We start from the raw sequence: 7,356 nt of genomic DNA, 5'->3' as shown, positions 1-7,356 counted from the left end.
AAGTGGACTGGAAACAGCTCCTTGAAGGTGAATCAGTGTCAGAACAGAGCAGCATTCAAAGGGGAGATTCAAGGGGTTCAGAGTAAACATGTTCCCACAAAGAAAAAGGGTGAGAGGGACAAATCTAGAGCCCCATGGATGTCAATGAGCCTACAGGGTAAGATAAGGCAGAAATTGAAAGCTTATGTCCGACACCGAGAACTAAATACTGCAGAAAGCCGAGAGGAGTATAGAAAGTGGAGAGGTGAAATCAAAAAGGAAATTCGGAAAGCAAAGAGAGGGCATGAAAGGATATTGGCAAGCAAAATCAAGGTGAACCCAAAGATGTTTTATCAACATATTAAGAGTAAGAGGATAACTAAGGAGAGAGTAGTGAATGTAGGAGGCATGATCAAGAAGGTTGCAGACGACACAAGGATTGGGTGTATGGTCGATAGTGAGGAGGATAGCTGTAGGTTGCAGGAAATTATTGATGGTCTGGTCAGATGGGAAGAAAAGTGGCAAATGGAATTCAACTTGGAGAAGTGTGAGATGATGCATTTGGGGAGGTCAAACAAGGCAAAGGAATACACGATAAATGGGAAAATACTGAGAAATGTAGGGGAGTGAAAGTCCACAGATCCCTGAAGGCAGCAGGACAGGTCGATAAGGTGGTTAAGAAGGCATATGGAATCCTTTCCTTTATTAGCTGAGGTATAGAATACAAGAGCAGGGAGGTTATGCTGGAACTGTATAACTCACTGGTTAGGCCATAACTTGAGTACTGTGTGCAGTTCTGGTCACCTCATTACAGAAAGGATGTAATTGCACTAGAGAGGGTACAGAGGAGATTTACAATTATGTTGCCAGGACTGGAAAAATGCAGCTATGAGGAAAGATTGGATAGGCTGGGGTTGTTCTCCTTGGAACCGAGATGGTTGAGGGGAGATCTGATTGAAATGTACAAAATTTTGAGGGCCTGGATAGAGTGGAGGTGAAGGGTCTAGTCACCTTAGCAGAGAGGTCAGTGACGAGGGGGCATAGATTTAAAGTGATTGGTAGAAAAATTAGAGGAGAGATGAGGAAAATCTTTTTCACTCAGAGGGTGGTGGGGGTCTGGAACTCACTGCCTGAAAGGGTAGTTGAGGCAGAAACCCTCAATTCATTCAAAATGAGTCTGAATATGCACGCTAAGTGTTGTAATCTGCAGGGCCAGGGACCAAATGCTGGAAGGTGGGATTAGAATAGGTCGTTCGTTTTTCAGCTGGCACAGACACGATGGACCAAGTCGCCTCTTTCTGTGCCTTAAACTTTCTATGATTCTAAAAATTTAAAACTAAACTTTGCCCCCTGCAGCCTAACCTCTGTCAAAGGCTTGGGACCTTGCATTTGGGACACGACCTGAAACAACCAGTTCCACCTCAATGCACTGCCACCCATTGCTGACCATTAGGGTGCTCTGGAGCATTCCCAGCTCATCTTTACCTGCCTGTTCCTGGCCATCAGGTAACCACGCCTCCTTGCACCAAGTTCAATAATTTGACTTATTCAGTTACTGTATATCTTTATATTGTGCATAAAATATTCCTGTGGCTATAAAACATTGTAACCTCCAAATTAATGTGAGCATTCCCATGGACGATTGGCTCATATATTTTAAAAATATTGAGATGTATATCTCACACTTTGGGTTTTACATCAAACACCATTGAACGATCTGAGGGGATTGTGTATGAAAAGAAAAAGAATGTCGATCATTTCCTGTTGACTTCTCTAGCCTTGCGATAAATTGGCACCTCTTCAAGCAAAGTAGCCAAGCAACTGCCAAGAAATTACAGAGAGGTGCAAGACTTATAGTTTTAATGGGGGACTTTAATTATCCTAATAAAGACTGAGATAGTAATAGTGTAAAGGGTAGAGAGGGGGTAGAGTTTATGATGAGTGCAAAACCTGGCAGTCTACTTGTGAGCTGGCGGGACCCCTCCTGATCAGGCACCCTGTGCCCCACGGAGTCCCCACCCCCCACAACGCCCCAACTGCCCCCACTGCACAACACTCCCTCCCCGCCCCATCGCCCCGAACCAAATCCCCCCCTTGCCTCGTCGGGGCCCAGCTGATTGTCCCTGGCAAGGCCCCAAAAACTTACCAGCTTTCTGGGGCCAACGTCCCTCTTCCTCCTATTGGCTGGGAGCAGTAACCCTGCCCAAGGCCAATTGAGAGCCTAGGGAGCAAACAATCCCAGCGTGGCTCCCCAGGCCCAGCGGAGGCAGGGTCTCCCCGGAGAAAGGGTGTACATGACAAATGTCAGGTTGATAATACAAGTGAGAGCCAGGCTGAGTATAGAAAGATCAGAGGGGAAGTGAAAGTGAAATAAGAGAAGCAAATAGAGAGTATCAGCAGAGGCTAGCAGCTAACATAAAAGGGAATCCAAAGGTCTTCTATCGGCATATAAATAATAAAAAGGTGGTAAAAGGAGTGAAGCCAATTAGGGACCAAAAAATGGATTTATAAATGGAGACAGGGGACATGGCTGAGGTACTAAATGAGTACTTTGCATTTGTCTTTACCAAGGAAGAAGGTGATAAAAGAGAAAGTAGTTAACACACTGGATGGGCTAAAAATTGAAAAAAAGGCTAGATTAGATAGGCTGGATATACTTAAAGTTGATAAGTCATTAGGACCAGATGAGATGCATCCGATGATACTGAGGGAAGTAAGAGTGGAAATTGCAGAGGTACTAACCGTAATCTTCCAATCCTCCTTAGAGACAAGTGTGATGCCAGAGGACTTGAAAATTGGAAATATTACACCTTTGTTCAAAAAAGGGTGGAAGGACAAGCCCAGCAACTACAGGCCATTCAGTTTAACCGTGGTGGTGGGAAAGCTTTTAGAAACAATGGGCTGAATTTTACCAGAACAGCTGAGGACCTGCCGCCAGGGCTGAAAGCAGGAGACAACCATGCTTAGGCTGGCAGTGGGACCCAGAGAGGCAACTTCCCAGCAGTGGCCAATTAAGTGGCCACTGCCGAGGCTCCTGTCCCTATTAAGGATAGCGACCTGTCCCTAAGAGCTGCTGGCTCAAACAGAGGGCTGACAGTTCAGCAACTTCAGCAGCGCCACTGCGAGGGTTGGCCATTGTTGGGGCTGCACCTGCAGGATGAAGGTGCATTGATGGCAGTTTACCATCATAGACAGGTAAGTTGGTTCTGTGGATGTCAGAGACAGGCAGGCAGGACCTGGCGATCGGCAGGTGGGGGAGGGGGTGTCTCTTAGGGCCAGCGACATCGTTCCCACAGGAGAAGCCGGGGGGAGGCCCCTCCATGGGCCATGGAGTATCCAAAAAGTAGACTGCCTCTCCAGAGCCCACTGGGAGGCTGCCAGATTCCATTCCATGGTCTCTCCACAAGATGGCAGGCCACCCATGGAGGTGGGAAGAGGCCCTTAATTAGCTACTTAAGTGTCTCAATTGGGCTCCCACTGGGCAGCACGTCTGCCAGATTTCCTGCTGCTGGAAAAATGGCATGACAGTGAGAAGACTACGGACATCAGCCCATGACACCTTCCCGTGCCATTTTGCCAGCCTTCCTGCTTCCAAGCACATTGCGAAGGGGCTGGTAAAATTCCAGCCAATAATTCGGGACAAAATTAACAGTCACTTGGACAAATATGGATTAATTAAGGAAAGCCAGCATGGATTTTTCAAGGGCAAATCATGTTTAACTAACTGCTTGAGTTTTTGATGAGGTAACAGAGAGGGTTGATCAAGGTAATGCAATTGGTGTGGGGTACATGATCTTCCAAAAGGCGTTTGAAAAATGCCATATAAAAGGCTTGTCAGCAGAGTCAAAGCCCATGGAATAAAAGGGACAGTGGCTGCATGGATACAAAGTTAGCTGAGTGGGAGGAAACAGAGAGTAGTAGTGAATGCTTGTTTTTGGACTGGAGGAAGGTTTATTGGGGCGTTCCCCAGGGGTCAGTGGTAGGACCATTGCTTTTCTTGATATATATTAATGACCTAGACTTAAGTGTACAGGGCACAATTTCAAAATTTGTGAATGACACAAAAGTTGGAAGCATTATGAACTCTGAGGAGGATAGTGATAAACTTCAAGAGGACATAGACAGGTTGGTGGAATGGGCAGACAAGTAGCCGATGAAATTTAATTCAGATAAGTGTGAAGTAATTCATTTTGGTAGGAAGAATGAGGAGAGGCAATATAAAATAAAGGATACAATTCTAAAGTGGGTGGCAGGGGAGGTTGAGAAAGCAGTTAATAGAGCATATGGGATCCCGGGCTTTATAAATAGGAGTATAGAGTACAAAAGCAGGAAGTTATGATGAGCCGTATAAAACATTGAAATATAAAGAGTGCTGGAAACACTCAGCAGGTCTGGCAGCATCTGTGGAGAGAGAAGCAGAGTTAATGTTTCAGGTCTGTGGCCTTTCATCAGAACTGTTCTGATGATGGGTCACTGACATGAAACGTTAACTCTGCTTCTCTCTCCACAGATGCTGCCAGACCTGCTGAGTATTTCCAGCACTTTCTGTTTTTATTTGACATTTCCAGCATCTGCAGCATTTTGCTTTTCTTTTACTGTATAAAGCACTGGTTCAGCCTCAACTGGAGTATTGTGTCCAATTCTGGGCACCACACATTCGGAAGGATGTGAAGGTATTAGAGAGGGTGTAGAAAAGATTTACGAGAGTGGTTCCAGGAATGAGGAACATCAGTTACATGGAGAGATTGGAGAAGCTGGGCTGCTTTCCTTGAAGAAGCGAAAATTAAGAGGATCTTTGACAGAGGCATTCAAAATCATGAGGTGCCTGGACAGTAGATAGGGAGAAACTGTTCCCGTTGAAGGAAGGGTCAAGAACCAGAGGACACCAATTTAAGGTGGTTGGCAAAAGAAGCAACAGCAACATGAGGAAAAACATTTTACACAGCGAGTGTTTAGGATCTGGAATGCACTGCCTGAGAGTGTGGTGAAGGCAGATTCAATCGCAGCTTTCAAAAAAGAATCGGATATTTATCTGAGGAGAAAAAATTTGCATGGCTACAGGGATAAAGCAGGGGAGTGGGATTAGAGGAGTTACCCTTGCAGAGAGCTGGCATGGACACGATGGGCCAAATGGCCTTCTTTTGTGCTGTAACCATTCTATGATTCTATAAGTGCCATCAATAGAAACTTTTAATATTAACTTTAATTAGCTGTGAATTGGCCTCAGGGTGACCACATTTTGACTACTTCCCCACAAGTAGACTTAGAAGTGGTCTGACAGGGACAGGCCACTTTAGTAGCTAAACATCGTAGCCTAGAAATTGTATTGTGCAACATCCTTTTTTCAAGTGCTGTGCAGAGACCAATGGCCCCAAAATGACAAGCTGGAAGTGCACCGCCTGCCATATTGGATAGGGACAAACAAGAGGACTCCTTTACCCAATGCCTGATGCGTTAGGTCTTTCACATATACAAATAAGGGGCCTAAAACCTGCTTGAGGCCCCCCTGTCCAACATTGCTTTGCCCCGAGGCAGGCAGCACCATTGCAAGCTACACTCAGGGAAAGCAGGGACAGGGATTGCCTACATGAAAGAAGGTAACTAACTGTGCCCCTCCAACAATACGTTTAAACACCCTCCCAATCGCCGTAGCTCCTGATCCCTGATCCTGCATTGCCCCACCCACACCCAGACCCCACTAGACTTTCAGACCCATCTATCTAAGGGTCGCTGCGATGCTTGCAAGGGCCCAATTTTTCCCCACTCTTCTCTAGTCTTTGCCAATAGGTTGTAATGCCTGGTCACCTCTATTAAAATTAAGCTCAATAGTGGTGTTTTCGACCTCACCATTCATTTCTAGACCAGTATCTGTGCTGAGGACCCCAGCATATCCCTGAGCAGTGCCATGGGAGATCAACTGGTAACATTTGATAAATCCTGGAAATTGGGGCTTTGTGATGAGCCTTCTGCAACATAAGAGGAAACCATATCAATGTTGCAGAGCTCTATTTTGTTTAACAGCTAGTCATGTCCTGCCTTCACGATAAAGCTACTAAGTATGAAGAACAGCTGATTTCTGCTATCAAGTAAAAATTATAAACTGCTTTTTTTCACATTGAGGATGAAGTGTACATATTTGTTTTGGAAGCAGACATTGGCCAGTTCTGTGAGTAAAGTTCTCTGGAACCTAGAGTTCTTTCTTAACAGGGCTGATGTTGCCAAAGCTTTCACATGTCTATTTATGGAAAATATAATCACACTTAGGATTTTTTTTTAATGAAGATTCTGCTGCGATCCTAAGTAGTGGCTACAATTGCAGTCGTAAATTACTAACTCTTCACCAGAACTTTTAACCCTTGCGGTTAGTACCTTTATACTGTTAATGTTCTAAGTGGGGCTCCTGCTCTTCCAATTTAGGTAAGGCTGCTTACTCAGACCTTTTAACATTAGAAGATTGCAACTTTCGAAAATGTTTTTATGCTGGATACAGAGAGGTCTTTTCAAGATAGCTGCCTGTGTATAACTCAAATTGTGCAACTCTTGAATTCCTGAGCCTGTGCATTCTTTGCACTATAATGGCTAAATAAGGAAGAGAATGTCAGAAATGATTTTAATTCCTTGGATTTTGTTTACAGATTAAGTCATCAGCACTGATGCATTCCTTATATGATGCATATATGGAAGGAGATGATTTTAATCTGAGAACTATACTCTTTAGGGCAAGGCTATCATTCACTTATTTAGGAAGCGATTTGAGCTGTGCTCTTTTGTGTTTATAGTTGTTGTATCTATGTTTCTATTTCATAATTGAAAGTAACTGATTGATTATTCCATTTGAACCATAAAGGGAATTCTAAGGGAAGGTTATTCTGACTCAAAAGGGTGATTTTTAGGAAATGGAGATTGTTTAATTAGAGCGATGTCAATGAACTGACGATAAGGCTTGCCAGCTTTGAACTTTGTGAGTAGATTGCATGTAATATAAATATTCTGTTCAATTCAGTACTTGCTAGTATTAACCCAATCAATTCTTTGTAAATGTGGATAGCTTTTCTGGCAGGATTCCCTGGTTAGACAGTGAACAAGCCTATTGCTCGGCTTCAAGCAGCTTTAGGATCACTTTAACACCATCATTGAAATCAATTCTTTTTTAGACCAATTTCACAACATACGGAAAAGCACTTGAGCCCCACAGCTGCAGACTCAATCACGTCAGAATAGGCACTCCCCTGATGAACAGATCTGCATTATCCCTTACAGGGAAATGTTTATAGATTACTCATAGTCTATAGGCTGCTTGATATGTTTGAGCTAGCTTCTGCAGAGCACGCAAACAGCAGTTTTTTTACCCAAGATGGGATAGTGATCATTACTACA

The 7,356-nt window shown here is 44.1% G+C and overlaps 1 protein-coding gene across 1 annotated transcript in view; it reads left to right on the top strand.

The window, feature by feature from the left end:
• Nucleotides 1-6,318: 6,318 nt before the first annotated feature.
• The window catches only part of acta2 (actin alpha 2, smooth muscle), a 49,061-nt gene continuing 48,023 nt past the window's right edge, over nt 6,319-7,356 (top strand). The window contains exon 1 of the mRNA XM_068052546.1: nt 6,319-6,340. The gene's annotated coding sequence lies outside the window, so the exon portion shown is untranslated. The remainder of the gene's footprint in view (nt 6,341-7,356) is intronic.

The sequence above is a fragment of the Heterodontus francisci genome, chromosome 20 (assembly GCF_036365525.1).
Source record: "Heterodontus francisci isolate sHetFra1 chromosome 20, sHetFra1.hap1, whole genome shotgun sequence".
NCBI classification, from domain to species: domain Eukaryota; kingdom Metazoa; phylum Chordata; class Chondrichthyes; order Heterodontiformes; family Heterodontidae; genus Heterodontus; species Heterodontus francisci.
Note: the sequence above shows the minus strand (reverse complement) of the source record. Positions and strands in the feature narration are given on the sequence as shown.